Raw genomic sequence first — 21,805 nt, forward strand, 5'->3', positions numbered from 1 at the left:
AGTCAGTAGGTGTCTAAGCAAGGATTTTTTGTAGGCAGAGATTGACATGTCAGTATGGTGTAGGAGCATAGTGAGGGGGTGGAGGGGTAGGGTGATATCTGTTATAAGGCGGATAGCTTCTCTGATCCGTGTCCAGTAAGGGACAATATCAGGGCAATTCCACCATATGTGGAGGAAGGAGCCGTCTGGCCCTCCGCAACGCCAGCATTCATTAGGGATCCCAGGGTCTATGCGGTGAGCAACATCAGGGGTCCTGTACCAGCGCGTGAGAATCTTATAGCCTGTCTCCTGAACTTTAGAGCTGATGGAGGTTTTGTGCGTCAGTATAAAGATCTTGTCCCATTCCTGAGCTGTTAGAGTAGTCCCTGTCTCCTCTTCCCACTTTGTCACATATCTGGGGTGTGTCTGGTGTTCGTTGTGTAAAAGCGTCGCATACAGCGTTGAGATTCCCTTGTCTGGGTGGGTTCTAGAGATGCATAGGGATTCGAACTGCGTGGGGGGTCTGTGTAGGCACTGTTTGTTTGGGAATGTCTTATAGTAAGCCCGTATTTGAGCGTAGTGGAAGTGATCCAGTCCAGTGGGTACCTTATCACCCAAGAGGTCCGTGAGGGGTCTAAGTTGCTGTCCCTGCAGGAGCTGTCGGAAGCTAAGCCAGTCGGGGTCGGGAAATGAGTGTAGGTCTGCTGGCGTGAGACCACCTCCCACACCCGGATTGTGTGTAATAGGTGTGAGGGGGCTGTCAGTGGAGGTGAGTTGACGTGTATACCTCAACGAGCACCAGACCCGTAGTGTAGCGTCAATCAAGGGATTGCCTGTTTGCAGTGAGGAAAGCGTGAGGGAGCTGAGCCATAATCGGGAAGGGAGCGCTCCCCTTGCCTGCCCATGTTCCATGGGGACCCACAGTTTAACCGTGGGGTGGGCATGCCAGTCTATCACTCTGAGTAGGTGTGTCGCGTGGTAGTATCCTTGAAGGGATGGGAGGCCCGCGCCCCCTTTGCTTTTGGGGCGCTCCAATAGCGCCCTGCTGACCCTGCTCGCCTTCCCATTCCATACAAACTGCCGAATGGCTGTGTTCAGAGATTGGAAGTATGCTCTGGGGATAGTGATAGGGACGGCCTGGAACAGATACAGGAGACGTGGCAGCACGTTCATTTTTACCACGTTGATGCGGCCGAACCAGGAAACGTAGAGGTTCCTCCAACGTTGGAGGTCTGACTGTACTGTCGCGAGTATGGGTAAAAAGTTTAGTCGGTATAGGAGTGACAGGTCATTGGGCAGCCAGACGCCAAGGTATTTAAGTTTGGAGTCACACCAGGAGAAGTGGAATTGCGATTTTAGGTGCGCGACCTTCTCTGCCGTGAGAGATATCGGTAGGGCTTCCGACTTGCTCAAGTTAAGTTTCAGGTTGGATATACCGCCGAAGGTCCTAAAGGCTCGGAGCAGGTTGGGAAAAGAGATTGTGGGGTTATCTAGAAAGAATAGCATATCGTCCGCATAGGCGGCCACTTTGTGTTCTACGTTGTGGAGTCTGTACCCACTAATTCCCCCGTCCTGTCTGACCGCCTCCAGGAAGGGTTCTAGAGTGAGGGCAAACAGGAGGGGGGACAGAGGGCACCCCTGTCTGGTTCCGTTCCGGATGGCAAAGGGGGCAGACAGAGCGCCGTTAACCCGAATGCGGGCCATGGGGTTCGTATATAGGGAGAGGATCCATGAGCGGATATGAGGGCCGAATTGCATGTGGCGGAGGGTGGCTTCAAGGTACATCCAGTCTACCCGGTCGAACGCCTTTTCCGCGTCTGTGGAGACCAGGATTAGGTTCCTCTTCGTCGACCGGGCAGAGTGGATCATGTGTAGGGCTCGGGTGGTGTTATCACGCGCCTCACGTCCCGGAAGGAATCCCACCTGGTCCGGGTGGACCAGGGTGGGGAGCACACGGGAGAGCCTCATGGCTATGGTTTTGGCGAAAAGTTTGAGGTCGGCGTTGAGGAGGGAGATCGGTCTGTAGCTCCCGCATTCCGCGGGGTCTTTGCCTTCCTTCGGTATGACCGTTACGGTGGCGCGTAGGGCATCAGTTGGGAACCGACCTTCTTCTAGCAGAGAGTTGAAACCTTGCACCAGGCATGGGAGCAGTATGTCCCTAAACCTGCGCAGGTACGAAGTGGGCAGTCCGTCCGGGCCTGGAGCCCTATGGGTTTTGGAACTTTTGAGTGCAGTAGCTAGTTCCTCTACCGTGAGCGGTTGTTCCAATTCCTCAGCCAGGTCTTCCGGGAGCGTGCGGCCTATATGGTCCGTGAGGAAGTCATCTATTTTGCGCCGATGTTGGCGCGCGTCAGTACTTCGGCCGGTGGTATCCAAATTGTAGAGCTCTTCGTAGAAGAGCCTGAAAGTCTGCAGGATATCTGTCGGAGTCCTTTTCATTGTCCCGTCCCGTCCTTTGATTTGGTGTATGTGATGCAGTCTCTGTCTCTGTTTCAGTGTGCGTGCCAGTGTCCTACCGCATTTGTCAGAGAACTCATAAAAGTGTCTGTTGGACTTGCGAATGGTGTGTAATAGGTTCTGGGATAGGAGGTCCTTGAGTTGTCTACGTGTGTCCGTGAGGTGTCGATAAGTGTCGTCCGTTTGGTCAAGTTTATGTCGCGTCTCTAGGGTGGAAATCTCACGTATCAGAGCTTGGGTTTTGGCGCCATGTTCCCTCTTCCGTTGAGTGCATAGCCTGATCAAGTGTCCCCGTATTACACATTTATGTGCCTCCCATATAGTGAGGGGGGCGACATCTGGTGTGGTATTTTCCTCAAAGTATTGGGTCAGTGTCTGGGCTACTTGTGTGGTGATAACATTGTCAGTCAGGATATTTTCATTAAGTCTCCAGTGGCGTTCACTGGGTTTAAAGAGCGGAGATTTGATTGTAACCTGGACCGGTGCGTGGTCCGAGTCGTGCTGTATGCCAATGGAGGCGTCTATCAGGAAGGGGAGGTATTCCTGTGCAAGGAATATATAGTCTATCCTGCTGTATCTGGTGTGGGCCGCTGAGTAGCATGTGTAATCCCTGTCTTCGGGGTGCGCCACCCTCCAGCAATCTATCAGGCCTGATCTAGCTAAGGATTGTTTGGCCTGGCGTATACAGTGTGAGGGGATGGTGCTGGTGCCCGCGGATGAGTCCATCCGCGGGTCCAGAGGAATGTTGAGATCGCCCGCCAGGACCAGCGTTCCCTCCCGGAATTTCTCTAATAGTGCAAGGGTTTTTGTTAAGAACCGGTGTTGACCCTTGTTAGGGCAGTACACCGTGGCGAAAGTGTACCTATGGTCGGCGATTTCACCCTTGACAAATATGTACCTGCCCAGGGGGTCTGCCTGCGAGGCGGAGCTGACAAAAGGGGTGTTGTGGGAGAAGAGAATGGCGACCCCCGCTCGTTTGGCTTCGGGGTGATTGGCGTAGTAGCCTAGGGGGAATCGTTTATCGCTAATCAGGGGGGCATCTTTACCTTGTAAGTGTGTTTCTTGAATAAATGCCACAGAGGTCCTTTGTGCCCAGAGGGAGCGTAGTAAGTGTCTCCTCTTTTCGGGAGAGTTAAGGCCTCGAACATTATGCGTTCGTAGGAGCAAAGGCGAGGGCAGATAGCTCGATGCCATGGCTGTGTTCGGGCACGGAACGCGTGGGGGGGGGGAGGGGGGTAGAGGAAGGAAAGGCGATACGGGGGGGAGTAGATAGGGGTCGGGTCCGGGGTTGAGTCAGGGGTTATAGGCAACCGTGGCCCTAGGTCAGGTATGGGTGACCTAATATACAGGTGGGTCCGTTGCTGGGGGACTAGGAAGTCACGTGTATGTGGTCCGTCAGGTGGTACCGGGTATCACGTTCCCCCGGACCACTTAGGGGCGGACAGCAACACTCAGGGGTCATGCGAATCAGGACGCATAGAATAAACAATATATGTGAAGTCAACGGTCTTATTGAGGGGCTACGGAATCATCAGACGTTGGGCGTTCCGTGCGGGCTGGCGTGGGGCGGAACAGGGGGCTAAGCCGTGGTACGGCGGGAGTCGGGGCCGGGGGGGCGCCCTGTCTCGTCAGGCTGGTTTCCATGGGGGGGGGGACGTCTCTTGGGTGTCCCAAGCGTGGCTGGGGGGGCGGGGTTCCAAGAATGGACTCAGTATCCGGAACTTGGGGTGACTTCAGTCGGTCGGGGCGAAACAGGGGGGGGGGGGGGAGGGGAGGGATGCGCGGGCAGGGAAATTGCACACATACTGAGAAAGGGAGAACAATTTTGCAGAGAGCGTACAGTACAGGCAACATTATTCAGATTTAACAGTAAATAAACCTTTAGCAAAGTTCCCCTTATGCTCACAGTTCCCCATGTCTTAGCCACTGGGCAAAGGGAGGTCCGCCAGTACCCGTGGTCATTGAGAACTGCGGCATTACGGGGCGCAACCGGTATAACGGCTATCCTGGGATCGTACCGTGTCTGACAGGGCGTGGGCGGTGCAGGCTGCTCACTATCTTATTTGTAACACCCCGTGCAGCGTGCAACTCCCAGGCCCATTCGAAACTCCCCGCAAGCCCCCCTCCCCCCCCCCAACTAAGGAGCGGGCGGCCGCTCCATCAACAGCAAGGGGACGTGCTAGATCCGGGAAAATGGCAATTTCAGAAGGGTGGGGTGTATGGTGGTTATACAGGCTAAGACATGCATACAGTGGCGAATTTACTAGTATCTTACATAACGGGCTACAATGTAGTTGGCATGCAATATAACACTCATAACCAGAATCTCCCAATTCCCCCCTCCCATCCAGCGCCCCACCCCAACCTGACACTGGACCCCCCCAATTCTAGCTGTTGAAGCAGCTAACGGTTCCAGGGAGTCCTGTAAAATTAAGGGAGGTCTCGCCATTCGGCGTGGGCAGTCGGGCGGTTCTGGGCTGAAAACTGGGTAGCGTCCCGATCTCCGACCCTGGTGGAGTCGGATGTCAGAATGAGGCATAGTACCCCAGTCCCCTGGTCGGGAAAAAATCCGCCGGTGGGCAGTCCCGATACAAGATAGTGGGGGCCTATTCCCGCTCCCCACCCAAAAGCAATAAACGGTGTGTGAAAGAGAGCCCCCCCCCATATCTGGAGTGTCCCCAAAATGTCGGCCCCGGGTCCCCATGGCCTGCGTGGAGAGGGTAATAACTATGCCCCCCACATGAGGTTCAGTGTGTGTACTTAGCTGTCGTCGATGCTTTCAGATAGGCACATCATCATACGGGGGCAGTTCTGGAGGGCCAGGTAACACCGGGGTCGGGATCAAAACGGGTTCAATTATTCTTCGGGCCCATTAGGGCCTCCCCAGCGGATAGGTTGCGTGTCGTTACGTGCTCGGTTGCGGAGCGGCTCTGGAACCTCAGGGTGGTCCGGGCGTGGCGGAGGATGGTCCAGTATCCAATTGCGAACGTTGACAGGTGGCAGGTCCATCGATCTCAGGAAGCCGGGTATGTCGTTGGGCCACCTCAGGGAGCACCACGTGTTCCCCCGCTTGGCCTGGAGGCTGAAGGGGAAACCCCATTTGTAGGGTATGCGTTTCTCCTGGAGGATATGCGTGAGTGGCCGCAGCGCCCTTCTTGCGTCCAGGGTGAGGGTAGACAGGTCCTGGTAGAGCGAAACATCGGCATCTTGGAAGGTGATGGTCTGAGCACGTGCTGCTCTCATGATGGCGTCTTTAAGCTGGAAGGACAGTAGGCAGCAGATAACGTCACGTGGGAGGCCATCTCTCCTGGGGGGACGAAGGGCCCTGTGGGCTCGTTCTATCTGGTAAACTTCTGGGGCATCTTCTCCCAGAATATGGGTGAAAAGCTGCGTAAGGGTCGTGCCTAGGTTTTCATTCTCAACCTCCGGCAGGCCTCTGATTCTTATGTTATTACGCCGTCCCCTGTTGTCCAGGTCCTCCACCTGTCTGCGAAGCTCGAGCAGAACCGAGCCCTGTCTAGCAGTGGCGTGGTCAGCGGATTGGGAGTGTTGGATGGCCCTGATATTCTCCCCTTCCAGCTCCGTGACTCTTTCCTCCAGGGCAGTGAGGTCCCTACGTACCTCTTGGATCTCTTCCCTGATCGCCGCCCTCAGCTCCGCCACAAGCGCAGTTTTGTCGCCCTTGGAGAGCATGTTGGCAGATATGGACGCTAGTTCAGCAGTAATGTGTGCTAGCTGGTCGCCCCCCGCCGGGCCCGACTCCGGGCCTGCAGTATTGTCCAAGTCCGGTGGCGCGGCCGCCATCTTGTCCGCGTGTCTCGCGGCTCGGGGGCCGTCCGGGTATGCTAGAAAATCATCTAGCGGTCCGGCGTTTTTCCTCACTGGACTCGAGCCCGATGGTCCTGGGGTGCCCTGGCGCTTAGTTTTCCCCATTTTAGAGGTGAAATGTGGCATAGATAAGGGGCTTTGTGGTCCGGGTTCGCGGAGCTCCGGCGATATGCGACTCACTCCATGCACGGCAAGCCACGCCCCTCAACTGTAAGCTTTTCTATCATTCTCCTTTGAAGAGTACTCACTAAGTTAAAAACCAAGCCTAAAAGCCTATTTGTTGTTGAATTGCCTGGCGTATCGAAATTTATTTATTATTTATTATTATTATTATGAACACGTGCACCTACATGTTCTGGCCCCTAGTTGACTTCTAAGGTCAAATGTCACTACATCTCAAAAGTGGATAACTTGAAGGAAATGGGCTTAGTAAGCGGCTTGTGTGAGTGGCCAACATTGGAATACTCGATTTAAAAGGAAAGAACTTCATTAGTGTTATAAGAAGGTGGTATTTAATAGCTTAGACTGCGATTCAATTCCGTAGTTAAATGCGATGCTCTGCTTCTGACTGACAGACTGACATATCTACGTTCCCATATCGCATAATATATAGCCTAAACATCTGAGGTTGATAGTTACTTTTTTCAAAATGTATATCATTCATAGAAGAAATGTGGATCATACATCAGTGTGTGAAATCTTTACTGCCCAAAGCTGTTTCCAAGGCTAGGTTGCCCAGCTGAATAGTCCTCATCTCCTAAATTTATTTGGAAGAATTCTCCTGGGAAACTACTGTGGAATGTAACAGAGTCTGGGTAAAACAAAGTAATTATTTTTTTGTACTGGAACAAAATCACAGTCCAAGGTTTGACAAATCTTCCTCTGGGTCTTCACTTAACTGCAAGCAATGTAACCACATTCAGCCCATTGTTTTAGGTAAATGAGTATAACAGCAGCACTTGAAATATTTGACTTTGATTTTTCCGTCTAGATGCCTCCCACTCATCTCGGGTCATGCTTTCTCAAGCTATATTTAGAAACAGGAAACTGGTGGTCACTAGATAGTTAAGTCAGATAACCAATTTTAAAAAGAAAGAAATCGTAATCAGAGCTAAATATACACCCAGCTGTGTCTATTTATAGCAAACAATTTTCTGACACAAGAACAGCCTCAAATTTCTAGCATGCTAAGGTTTACTTGGCCTCTGTGAAACTGCAATTACAGCGTAGGAGGAGGAAGGCTGTCAGGTGTCACTTATCTTATCATGTGCTGTGATGGTTGAGCTCATACAGGAAGAACAAAGCTAAAAAAAACATGTATTCTCTTAATAATTTGCCCTTTGCAGCAACTGAGTCTTATCTGGCCACCCACGTTCATCTGGCTGCTGACGTGGTGCTCACTTCATGTGCACAGGATATTTTTATATCTTTTGTGTTCTTTTGAGGAACCGACAGTGCAGGCTGCCGTGAAATGATTCCTATCTCTCTTCGAATAGGTTGCCCTGAAATGCTTGTATAGAACTGATAGTGAGGACGCTGCTTACAAAGCTCGGACATGGTGTTGGACAGAGATATGTCTCAATTGCTGTAATTCTGTTAATTACAATGTCAAACAGTGTGTCATTTTATTGTATTTCTATCACCGTGTGTAAAGCGCTACGGAATATGCTGGCGCTATATAAATACCATTAGAAATAATATTAATAATAATAACTAACACAGCTCTTTAAACAGGAACTGGCACTCCTCTAAAAGTGATAGTTCTTCAATCCATAGAAAAAGTAAACACAAACTGAATCACTTACCGGGGTTAAGTAAAAAAAAAAAACGCAGTTGCTTCCATAGCACTTCTATGTCCAGGGTCAGTGCTGTATTCTGGTTTTGTGCTACGGTAGGCATGACAAAACTCGGGCACCCCCTCCCTCTCCCCCAAATTTATTTTCCTCACAGACACAGGCTCTCACTGATGCATGCACCAACATACAATCACTGACAGATACAGTTTTTGTCACACACTGTTGAACCAACACATACTTTCACTGAAACCTACACATTCACAGATATACACACTCACTCATTCACAGTTACACACACTCATTCACCAACACACACACACATTAACTGACAGACACACATACACACCCACCAACAAGACACACATGCACAGTCACTGACAGATGCAGACTCACTGACAGAAATGCATACACACTCACGCTATGTCAGACACACACACACAGAAACACATACATAAACTGACAGACACGTGACACACGCTGACAGACACGTGACACACGCTGACAGACACACACTCTAAGTGACAGATACACACACACTGACAGACACATACATTATCACTGACAAACACATACACACTCTCAGTGACAGACACATACTCTTTGACAGACACATACACACTCAATAACAAACACACACACTCTTACTAAGAGACACACACCAACAAACTCTCAAACAGACACACACACACTCCCCACACACTAACACACTCATATTTTTTTTAATGTCCAATCAATCCATCCTTCCTACCTTTGGGAGTCCTGGAGCTGATTATTTCCTGGTGTCCAGTGGGGCAGGCACCGACGGGAGGGTGGGCAGACAGGCAAATGGTGAGGCGGTCAGCGAGGGCTGTAATCCTCCTGCTCAGCTGCCTCGCGTGCCTCTTAGTGATGCCTTAGTAATGGCACAGCAGTGCGCACGAGAGAGCTGAGCAGGAAGAGCTCAGGGGAGATTGCTCTCTCGCAACCCGCCCACAAACAGAACAGGAAAGTTAAAGGGTTAAAACTTATGTTTTATCGAGCGCCAAGCAGGCCCAGTTGCAGCTGGCCCCGCCCCTCCTCCTTGCCTGAGATCAGGGCTGCAAGTTGTGCAGTATTGACCCAGGATGCACCTCCAGTGGGCGTCTGAGTGATTGCCATTAGAGGTGTCACGAGGCAGTAATGAAAACACTGCCTTTTTCCTGAGGCAGTGTTTAAAAGTCTGTAGGGACAGGCTATAGATACCAGAACAACTTCACTAAGCTTTAGTTGTTCTGGTGACTACAGTGTCCCTTTAAGAATTGTGTGCTGGTAGGCAGATATATTTTAGAACAACATAATTACAACCAAAGATAACCGTTGCAGACATATTTGTTTCTTGTGACAATAGTGTCCCTCTAGTCAAGTGTCAATCAAATTTTCGACATAGACTTCGGTGCTGAAGAACTGAGTTACAGGAGACACAGGTAAAGATGCATTCCCCCCAACCAAAAACAACCTTCTTCACCTGTTTTTCTTAACCTCCCTTTTGAATTTCTTGTCCCCTTTTGTGTTTCTTATCCTCTCTTTTGATTGCAGACATCATTTACCTTCTTTTAAAATAGTAAAAATCATTCAAGAACATTTCCACGCCATATATTATTTTATATTAAACGCCTGTTTGCATTAGACTTTCCACGTTCTACCCGTTAATTGCTGTGCTATATCACCTGGAATGTGTTATTTTAATATAGCTTGAATGCAGGCCAATGTGTGATGTGTCACCCTAAGATAGTGTGAAATGTAAGATTATTCATTGAATCATATTGGCCTGTAATACACGTGTTTCTAACACAGAACTCATAATACTTTGCCAGCCTGTTATATAAATTGGCTTGGTCCGACTTGCACAAAGGAACTAAAAGGATTTGTTTTTCCTTTGTAACTATATGCAGTTCACACCTTACTGGTTTATAATGTGGTAAAATAGCAGAACAGGCACACAATCACACCTATTCATCTAGCTTTTTATCATATTGCGTAATAGGTTGCAATATTAACAGTGCTATGTAGAATCAGATTTGAAAAAAAATACTGTCAAGTCAGAGGTTATTTCATAACCCTAAAGCAAATTTAAAAGTTCACTGTTGTCAGTTCAGTTTCCTGTTTTATTTTGTTTTTGTATCCCCCCTCCCACCCCTAATTTTGCTTATATAAACTTACATACATCATATGCAAGGTTTTCAAGGCATGTCATGACATATAATGTAATTGATCATGAATCCCATGGTGCTGGGAGCGCTAACTTTTTAGGATTAATGCTCACATATGCCATAATTGAAAGAGTGAGTTATCACACATGCATTTGTATGCTGTTATGCAAACGTACAGGAACAAGGGAATAATGAGGGCCCTGCTCAAATGAAGTTAAAGTCTATAAGGGTACATGGAGATAGCAACCTTGTTATCCAAATATGTTGCAGGTTTCAAGTCTACTTTATCAAATAATTAAATACCGTAAGTCATATGTAGAAATAATTGAGTATAGACAGCATGGGAGACACTTTACTTCTGAAGCAGATATGTTATGCAATATTAATTCATTCGCTGGTATTTTTAGAAGAGGAAAAACTGCATTTTGCAGTAGTGGAAACACAAAGTTTTGCACCTGCTATTACAAAGAGAAAGCAATCAACCATTTAAGATCCGCTGTGCCAGTTTTAGAGTAAGTTTCATGAGCAGAGATCATAATCTATTTAAAATAGGACAGTGGAAAGTAATTTGTATGAAAATGTAATACACAGTGAAATATATCTTATATGCTTAAGTTACTATACCATTTTGTAACCTGAAGAGTTGCTCCAAACACCATAACTACTGCAACATGCTGTAATGTTTAATGCCAGAAGACCCTCGTCTCAGTTCCACAGTAATGGTGTAAACCGTTTAGCTATGGTTTGCCCTCTCACCTGGGTCCCTGCCGGGCTCTGAGGCTGCTTTCAGTGCAGGTGACACACTTCTTGCTTCTGCAGAGGTCCAGAAACCGAAAGCCGATTTAATCGCCATTCATTGGCTGAGAGCATTAGCTGACTGCTCTTAGCTAATATGTGGTACACTGTGCATGAAAAGTTGCACAGAATTGACATAAGCCAGCTTGGCACTCCTTGTTCCAGGCTGGCTAATGATGCCCTAACAATCTTACTGGAGATGGAGTTACAAGTCAGTCAGCAAATGGGTTAAACTCAGTATGTGCATCATTTCTTACTAAAGCATACACACACAGACTCCAGGCACCATGACCACTTCAAATCACTGCTAGATGCTAGGAGTAACGCTTTAAAGAGTGACTTCAGGCACCCACCTATTACAGCAAGCTATTCTGGTGTTTTGTTTTGGTTTTTTTTCTCCTAATTAATCTGGCTTTTTATAATACCTTTTGTTTTGCTCCTTAAGCCCATTATTTCTGCTTCTCCAAAGATATTGCTGTACATTATGTAATTACTACATCTAGAACTTCCAGCACCTTGTGATGTTCCCATAAAGCAATATATGGGAAGCCAACTGAGTTGTAAAACATTTAGTGTTAACTCGCTTGGTGGAGTCACTTCGTACTTTGACGAGAGTGTACTGGAGACGCTTGACATCCTGAAGATTTGCAGCAAGTGCAGGAATTTAAAATGTGACTATCATTTATATTTTTGTTTTGTTTTTGCATAGTTGTCTATGCATTATCTATGCATGAATGTCACTTTAATGCTGGCCCATGCAAATTAAATTTTAAGAAATGCAGCAAGCATACAAATCAATTGAGAGGGTATTATTTATAGGAGCACAGTAGCACAACATTTCTAAAAAGGAAAACTGGCAAGGATCTGCTTCTTCTGGAGTCCGATACCATATAATATATTCAGTGTCTTATTTTTATATTTCTTTGTAAAACCACTTAGATTAGGATTCTTCAGGCTCTATTATTGCTGGTTTGGTGGTACTGTATGTGGGAAGAGAGCAGTAATAGAGTTACCGCACATTCCCAAAGCCACCCAATAAATGCGTTTGACTTTTCCCTCCAATTTGAATACACAATTAGTGGTCAGTTAATGTATCATGCACAATTTCTTCAAGTTGTTTTGTTTCAAATTTAAAACTGTCACAGCCATGGTAGTACCAGATAGATAATTAGGATCATTTAGAGATGTTCAGCATGTATTGTTTAGTGTTTCCTCAGCCAGGTTCATCTAATGAGTTCTTCATAATGGGATGTGCTCCCAGCAAAATAAATAATACGTTGCAAAAAATAAATCAGCTGCATTTTGTTATTCTTTTTGTATTTTGTCCACAGACAGCAATCATTGTCTTGGAGTTTATATAACAGACCATTGTTATATATAGAGAGAGCAGAGTTTGAAAATATAACCACTAGCTACTAAATAATACATTCATACGTTGTATGAAAAGGAAAGATGCACACAAACACACATGTATTTTAACATACTTAGCAATATGAATTGTGTGTATTTTTAGACACTCTATAGTGATTGTGAATATTTTGAATGGGTGCCAGCAGGGTAAAGGCCTTAAAGGCCTTAAAGATGGCACTGTCTGTCCAAATGGTATCTATCAATCTTGAAGGTCTGATTAAAGTGATGTACCATGAAATGTATGTCTTCTCTGGTCTAGAATATTGATATGCCTATGTAGCACATAGCATAGTATACACATACATATCTGAAGTGAATGTACAGAAACTTAAATCCTAAAATATCTGTGGAATTTAGGAGCTAGACATACAAATTAAGGAGTCGAGAAGCATAATACCTTAGCTTAGATGGATAGTTCACTGCCCAAATACAAAATAAATACATACAAATTGCTGTTTTAGTGTGTATGTGTATGTGTGTGTATATATATATATATATATATATATATTTCATTTTATTTCATTTACAAATATAGGGGAACTCTCAAGTCTGTCATGCTATCCTTTTATGGTAAACAGAAACAAGATCATATCAAAACAATGTTCCATCCCCACCTAGGACTTTTTCATCTTGAAAAATGCTCAGATGGAGCCGAAATATCAAGTAGTCAAAATTAAATCTTTGCTGAATTTTGGTTTTCCCAGTTTGACTGTGTTTACCTTAAATGTAAAATGAACTTGAATTCATTTTGAATTCTCACTTTAGTGAATAACACTGTACCCATTTACGTGTTCAGTTATATATTTAGTAAAACAATACCCAGGACTGTGCCACAGGTATTTACCAAGAAATGAATTTGGACACAAGCAACTTTTTTTTAAAAGTTTTATTTTATTTTATAGCAAGCTTGTGGAAACATGGCATGTTTAGTTTAAATCAAGGAATGTGCCTAGTGTTTAAGGAAAAATGTTCCATGGACTGCGAAAGTTTATATGTGAAAGTGATGCATAGAGTTGCAATTTGGGCAACACATACCCCTTTTGTGTTTTTATGCAAATCTGAAAAATTTGCATTACTCTTTAGAAAAAGTTCTTTTGGAAATGTTAAACCACCACTTCTGCTTCCATAACTGTAGCATACACTAGTGAAAGAGGATCTCTGATATTTTTAGTACTGATTCTGAAAAAGATTCAATATAAAAATGAACTCCCTAGAATTAATTAATCATCACTAGTGAGCAATTTGCAACAAAAACCTTTACGTGACTTTTATAAAACCAAATATGTAACGAAATAAAGAAGAAAATAAAAACATTACTTTTTTTTGCGGGGGGAGCAGGGGAGGGGGGAGGGGGGGGGTTAATCATTTTAGTTTATAGTTCATGGGGAAAAAAATATCTATTTAATAAAATGCACATTGTAGTCCCTCAACAATTTATGGAAAATGTATACTACAAGACAAGAGTACAAGAATGTTATCCACCACATGTGCTAAATAAAAAAATATGTAAATATGTTAACTTAGTGAATACTGTATTTTTGGTTCTTTGCAATCTCCTAATTTTTTATAACTACAAAAAAAGGGTTTTGAATTTTTAAATATGAACTGTCCCTTCTCTGGACATTACTCCATTGATTAAATATTGAAAATCACCTATAACTTTTTTAACTTCTTTTATATGTGATGTTTTTATGCTATGTCAAAAATGCATATTTGTTAAATATAGGTGTATGTGAACGTAATATTAAAAAATCCAGTTTCAGTTGCTCCATTAAAATGTTAATTTGTCAGTGTGCTACATCTGTCGGAATTAGACAAAAATAATGATAATAAAAAACCTGGCAACTTGTAAATTCTTGTGCTTAATTTACACTGTATTATATGTTTGTTATTCTGACATACCTGAAGAATTAATGTGGAAGTTGAATCATTATTCTGTAGAAATATTACTGGAGAAGAGCTTGTGACAGGAGCAGCTTTGGTGATAGTGTTTCATCTAACATGAAAGGCGCAATGGAATCGCCTGGTGCCATACCACTGTTCATTATGAAATTGTCATTCATTGGTTTGACACTGAATGAGGGTGCGCGGGAGAGCTTTCTAATTAGGTGAGTTAGGCAAATGCCTTAAGTCTGTGGCCTTGCAGCTGCCTAACTCGCCTTAGGGTATACTTATCTGTCTGTCTGCGCCTGAGGGTCTGACTCCAGGGGAGGGGCCTGGAGGCTTGCCTTGTGTGCTGCCAGTAGTGGGGCCCCACCACTCAGTCTGCTAGGGAGAGTGACAGCCCAGCGCCTACGGTCTTCAGCTCTGCCAGGTGCAGTGTTGTAGACTGTGAAATAGGTGATCTTTGGCCAATCAGAGCAATGCAGCGGGTAGCCTGGAGCTTGAGAAACCTTTACACATGGTCTGTCTTCACCCGGCAGAGCTGAAGACTGGATAGCAAACTATCAGGAAGGGAGAACACCAGGGAATAGATTACTACATTAAAAAAAATGTTAAAGTCAAAGACCGGGACAGATCGCATAGATTTCCTCCTCTTTCAGGGTACAGTGCTGCCGTTTCCAGGGCTAAATATGCTCCAGGACTAAATGTGCAGACTAAATTTGCTCTTAGACCAAACCAACATTTCCTATACTTACAAATAAAGAGTATACTCCTGACACTCATGATTACACTCCAAGGCCCAGGCCAGTATATCCTAACGATGCGGCCTTTGGACTATTAATTAGTAGATGTTGGAGGAGTCTGATGAAGGCTAAGGTTCTGTCGTTCTGCTGTAATGCTCTAGATGGTGGTGTTCACACTGGGAGACCTTCATTTATGCAGAGGTGAAAAGTGGAGTGCAAGATGTATTTTTTGACCAGACTTGGTTAACTGCTATAAATGCACTTAAAGGCATTCTTCACATTGATGAAGGCAAACAGAAACGTAGTATATCGGTGCATACAGAAACTTAGTATATCGGTGTTATTTCACCCCTACGTTTCTGTTTGCCCACATTGATGAAGGCAAACAGAAACGTGGTATATCGGTGCATACAGAAATTTTGTATATCAGTGTTATTTCACTCCTAGTTGCCTACACAAAATGAATAGCTCCATCTCTCCTCTGTGTTGGATGTGCGGGGAGAACATGCTACACATTTGGTGGGCCTTTCGTGTAATAAAGCTGCTATTGAGAGAGGTGGAAGGACTATGTGGGAGGCTGGGTCTGGACCTTATACCTTTCATCCCCTCGTGTTACCGGTTGTTGATGTTGCTGGAAACTCTCCCAAGACAGGTGAAAACATTAATTTGTGAGATCAAGCAGCTTATTGCTTTACAATACTATGTAAACAAACAAACAGGGTGCCCAACTAGGCCCGCCCTAATAGAGTAGGTTATATTGAATTATCAAGATGAGTATATGAGTGTGGGCTCCATGGCGGATAAATTCAAATTCAAGGCGTTCTGAAAGGTCTGGATTTATGCCACCAGTGCTGCAGGATTGAGGCAAAGGTTAGGATAATACTGTCACCCTCTCTCCTCCAACTATGTCACACTCAATCTCCAACCCAAGCACACTCACTCTGTTACATTCATCTCCCCAGCCCTTCTCAATAACTCTCCTACAGCCCTTACTTACCCTGTTACAGTCACCCCCTGTAAACTGTTATCATACACACACAGTCATGAAACATAACTTTACTATTACTCACACTATGCACAAAAGCCACAGGCAGCTCCCCCATGCACACAACACACATCAAAAAGCTACCCCACACACGTGGTCCCAGACACAAACATACATATGCTCACAGAGACATACATTCACACACAAGGATACTCACCGTCAGACACACACTTTCAGGCACATACACAGGTGGACGTTGCCAAAAAAAAATACACACAGCCAGATACACAGTTTAACTGCATGGCTGTATTTGTCTGTATGGGTCTCTGCGTGTTTATATGTATATGCATGTGCGTGTATCAGAGCATGTATATGTGTTTGTGTATAAGTGCATAATTGTATGCATGTAACAGTGTATATATGTTGCATGTAACAGTGTGTATATGTTACATGTAGCAGTGTGTATATGTTGCATGTAACAGTGTGTATATGTTACATGTAGCAGTGTGTATATGTTGCATGTAACAGTGTGTATATGTTACATGTAGCAGTGTGTATATGTTGCATGTAACAGTGTGTATATGTTACATGTAGCAGTGTGTATATGTTACATGTAGCAGTGTGTATATGTTGCATGTAACAGTGTGTATATGTTACATGTAGCAGTGTGTATATGTTGCATGTAACAGTGTGTATATGTTACATGTAGCAGTGTGTATATGTTACATGTAGCAGTGTGTATATGTTGCATGTAACAGTGTGTTTGACAGATGTTTCTAATACAAATTACATTGATGGCTGCATCCATATTTTGAGGATTGATGATGATTTGAGTAGTTCACTCTGTAGTGACAAAATAAATAAATAAATAAAAATCTTCTATTACACTGGCACTGGCAGCAGGTGTTACAGCCTGACATCTGCACAGTGATTTCAGGTACACATTATACATATTTGGCAACTTAGTCAAGAAAAGACAATTGAAGTTTATGAATGGCACTCTAGTATGCATCGCTCATGTTTCAGGAAGGAGTGAAAAGAAATGGAAGGACGGATCAAATAGTGCAGCCCACTTACCATTCAAGCTTTTAACTTCATATTTATTCAACCTGTCTCTGGGTGAAATTATTTGGAACAAAAAAAACCAAAACTCATTACATTCAATCACATACAATAATTGGAATGAACCCTATAGACTTTTTGGATCTTTTGTACTAAACGATGAGTTGTGTTAAAATGTCAACACACTTGCATAATCTTAAAAGATCACTTGCTTTATTACCAAATATCCACATATTTAACTTAATTGTAAGTTTTTTAAACCTAGACATAAGCTGTGAAATGTATAGATCTTGTCTGTTTTGACACTCTCATAGTTTTGTATTATTTATGGTCCACCCTGTGTTGTGGTCACATACATGCACAATTCTGCACCATTTTATGTATAGAATCCAAATCCTAAAATAGTAAGTGCAAAAAACATTAATTGTCAAGGCAACTAAACATACTGACTTTGCACACAGCTTTAAACGTTTAGAATTAGATTGATTTTTATGTCCCTAACTTAATTTGTAGGGGAAAAAAAATAACATCTTATACTTCAAGTTGATGTTATTATCATATTTTCCACATTTAAATTAGGAAATGAAGTAACATTAGAGCATATTTTTAATGTATGCGGTCTTGGGCAACCCTGAGATGAACATTAAAACTTACGTCTTTGCTTTCTCTACCGGAGCCAATAAAAATATTGTTAAAAGAGACTTTGAAATAATACCCAGATTAAATTATCCAACCTGTGTAATGTTATCATTCATTAAAAAAAAACTATAAATATACCATAAGTGCCCAGCATAGTATACTACTGCAGCTCTTCAAGAGATTATAGAAAGTTTCTCAAAAAATGTATTATGGATAATGCAGATTTTATGTCATGTGTGTAGGATCATTGTACTGCACAGCTGAATGTGATTTCATTAATATTTAAACTATACCAAATCATCCACAAAACTATTAACGTATAACCATATAAAATGTTGTGTATTACTTTTTAGGGCCGAGAACAATTGTTTGATTAGAGGTCCTGTAATCTGTTCTGAAACTTATAGGGATATTGTAAACACCAAACCTTTACATCGAACACTGCTGTTTCTGAGTGGAACATTCCAAGAAACCTTGAGTTAATACTTTTGATCATGGAGTGGGATTCTATATTTTTCATTTTTTTCCAATATTAAGAAAAAAGCTTTGGGCACATTTGAGAGCACTGTAATACTTTTTAACAGTACTCTGTATAGCATATAGTCAGGCCCGGACTGCCAATCGGGCAAACCATGCAAATGCCCAGTGGGCCACAATGGCCAAAACTGACTGGGAAATCAAAAGATCTCTCTGACCGGCCCATGCAGGGCTGACACTCAGTGAGCGCGGCCCAAATAAGTAACAAAGTCCCTTTATGGGCTGATGGGAAGATCAGAGAACTCACTCACTGGCCCATTAAAGGGACATGCAGAGCGCTGCAGGGATCATCAGATCTTAGCTCAGATTGGCAGCCAAGTGGTATATTCTCACAAGCTGTGGTCACTGAGAGTGCTGCCTCAAACATAGTATACTGCATACTCCTTTACACACATACTACATCGCTAACAATAGCCTCTACAAACACTCAATCCCACAATCAGTCTCCAACCACATACATCACCACAGAGAACCTCTGTGATGCTGTATGAGAACCTCCACACAATAACCTTTACTGACCATGCCCCATTTTTGTCCTCTGGTATCCCTCTTATAGGGATACCAGAGACACGTCACCAGCAAAACACAGTGTTGTGCCTTGTAAAATATACACAAGGCATTGCTCCCAGAACCCTTCAGCAGGGCTCGGCACATGAGTTGTCCTGGAGGGACACCTCACTTTGAGGTGGCTTGCATGTCATTGTTAATGACATGACATGCCCCCTCTTTGTCACCACCCCCATGCTACTGCTCTGCTCTTCCTTTAAATGTCCAGCTGAACTATTTTCCCAATAAGTTGTAGTTTTTACAAGTTGTTGGCATTTGGGGAATAGGTATTCCCAAAATATCTGCAGAATTGTTACAAATACCCATGAGTAAACTAATTGTAAAATAAAAGCTGTGTGGCACGCCAGGAGTGCCTTGGTTTCTTCAGTTTTTCAATGACCTGAACATCTTTGGCACACAATTAGGACAATGAGACATCCTATAAAATGTCTTCATTATTTTTTTAACCTTATTACATAAATATTTTGAATGTTCTCAGGGTTAGTTCATTTGAAAAAGGTTTTCTAGGATAATATGAATCTCTGTAGTTGGCTTTTTGTCATGGCCCACAGGAGGCAAAGGAAATGCTCTCCCAATCTCTGGTTAAAAAAGATATTTATCAGTGTGTCGATGCCCAAATTCCTTGTATCTGTGCCTAGCCAGATGGTAATATTAATGCAAATTCTCTCAACACAGAGGTTAATTGAGGTCACAAAAAGCCACTAGAACCAGTCCTGTTATTTTTGGCACAGTTGTGAATGCTTCTATTCCATCTCATGCGACCTCTCTAAATATCTTGTATCGCAAGGAGATAAATATGCAGGAACTGGGTCAAAAAAAGCCGCTAGCACTAGTCTTATTATTTTTGGCAATGTTGTGAATGCTTCCACGCAGTCTTGTGCGATCTCTCTTAATATCTTGTATCGCAAGGAGATAAGTATGCAGTAACAGCTTTCTCAACATCTGTTCTGCTAAAAGCAGATGAAAAAGGTGTTAATAAAGTTTGTATCAGAGACAACTTGAATACAGCATGTCAGCTTATCACAATAACATCAGAAGAAACTGCCTACTCCAACTCTCTGTACTTTATTTAAACCGAATACATGGAAACACATTTAACAGGTGCCTTCAGCAGTTATAGTAGAAGTATACAACTTTTTTCTTATAAAACTTCTCAACATATCCAGTATACTAATAATGTAAACACATACCTCTCTTATAATAATCATAGTACTAATAATAGTTATTTATGTCATGGTATTTTAGCCTTATGTCAACTGAAATACTGACCTAACGTAGGTGTGGGATGTTTTTTTTATGGATTGTTAGTGTAAATCACTGTAGAAAAAAAAGCTGCATAAAACAGGGTTTTTGAACTGAACATTGCAATAGATTTAACTTTATACTTACATGATACAATACAGTGTGTTCTTTGTCAGGCTAGAATCCAGATTTAATCACATTTTGAGTGCTGTATTTCAGAAAATAACCTGAAATATGAGTTCTCTTTAGAAAATAAAGGTAGGCAGCTACTCATTCAGGCAGGAGGTACTAACGTGGTATGTGCTAATTCAGAGAGTCTGATATGGCATATGATCATACAGAGAGCAAATAAGTCAACTTTCACCATTCATTTCCTGTGCTTATTGTTCTTGGCAGCTGGTTGCAATGATTTCCATTATGCAAACATGACATCTGCCCAAAAACCTATGTGTAAGGGAATTTAGTAGAGCTTAGTATATTGTCCCTTCCTTTTTTATATGCTTCAAGGGCTTCTTTCCTGTTTAAAAAGAAACTAATAACCAACGGCTAACTGGACTTTATGTTTTTATTTTAGGGAGAACTTCGGTACAGCCATGCGTGTACAATTTCAGACGGACACAGGTATTGAAGAGATATTTGTTAAAACTTCTTTGATGTTAATGATTCTAAAGTTTTTTTTTTTTTCTCTTCATGGCAAAAGATGCAGAACTGAAAGTGCACAAACCTAGCTAGGGCACAAGTGAACTAAAAGATATGATAGCAACGATAAGTTAACATTAGTAATTTCAAATAGGATTTTCTTTCTTAATTATGTAATTTATACTTTTATACTCCATGACATTCTTTTACTTGTATTTTTTATTTTGATCCTGCCCTCCCTTCTTTAACATACAGATTTTCTTTACAACTGTGTGTGTGCTTAGCTTCTTGTTTCTTTATTGGTTTTGTACAGTGATGTTTGGTTTTAGTCTGTTTTTTTTATATTCTTAAAGAGAAATTGTCTTTTCATACCACTAAACATTAAAGGCAAACTATAGGCACCCAGACCACTTCTTCTCATTGAAGTGGTCTAGGTACATGGTCCCTTTCCCACTTAGTACTGCAATGTAAATCATTACAATTTTTGAGAAACTACCAAAATATTTACCATGCAGGACTGCTTCTAGTGACTGTCAATCAGGCAGCCACATGAAGCACTTCCTGGCTGCTTACAGACTCTAGGTCCCCTAAATGATACTGGAGATGTCCTCATGCTCTCCATCAGTGAAATCCCCATAGGAAATCATTGAAGCAATGAGAGGGCCTATTGCGGTCGAGTAGCTTGCCACACATACACGCATTAGAAACCCCCCTCCTCCCCACCCCCCGTCAGATAAAGTTGTACAATCAGAAACAGAAACAAGTGAAGATGATTTTCTTTGTGGTATGGGGAAATGCATTTTTGCCTGTGTCTCCTACTTTCCCTGTAACTCAAGCAAAGCTACAACCCAGCGCTGAGGGACTTCAAGTGACTAAAGGGATTTCTAAAATTTTACATTCTGTGGGGGAGGGTGCAAGGGAGAGGGGGAGAATAGAGCAATACAGATTTCCTAACACTACAGTATCCCTTTAAAGGGACACTATAGTCACCAAAACAACTTAAGCTTAATAAAGCGGTTTTGGTGTATAGATCCTGGCCTGACAGTCTCATTGCTCAATTCTCTGCGATTTAGG

General features: G+C 43.3%; 1 protein-coding gene across 4 annotated transcripts in view; it reads left to right on the top strand.

Moving 5' to 3' along the window:
* The window catches only part of HIVEP2 (HIVEP zinc finger 2), a 225,863-nt gene that overhangs the window by 150,295 nt on the left and 53,763 nt on the right, over nt 1–21,805 (top strand). For all 4 annotated transcript variants that reach the window (XM_063443319.1, XM_063443323.1, XM_063443321.1 and 1 more), the window contains one exon: nt 20,667–20,713. The gene's annotated coding sequence lies outside the window, so the exon portion shown is untranslated. The remainder of the gene's footprint in view (nt 1–20,666; nt 20,714–21,805) is intronic.

This window comes from Pelobates fuscus, chromosome 2 (assembly GCF_036172605.1).
Source record: "Pelobates fuscus isolate aPelFus1 chromosome 2, aPelFus1.pri, whole genome shotgun sequence".
Lineage (NCBI taxonomy): Eukaryota > Metazoa > Chordata > Amphibia > Anura > Pelobatidae > Pelobates > Pelobates fuscus.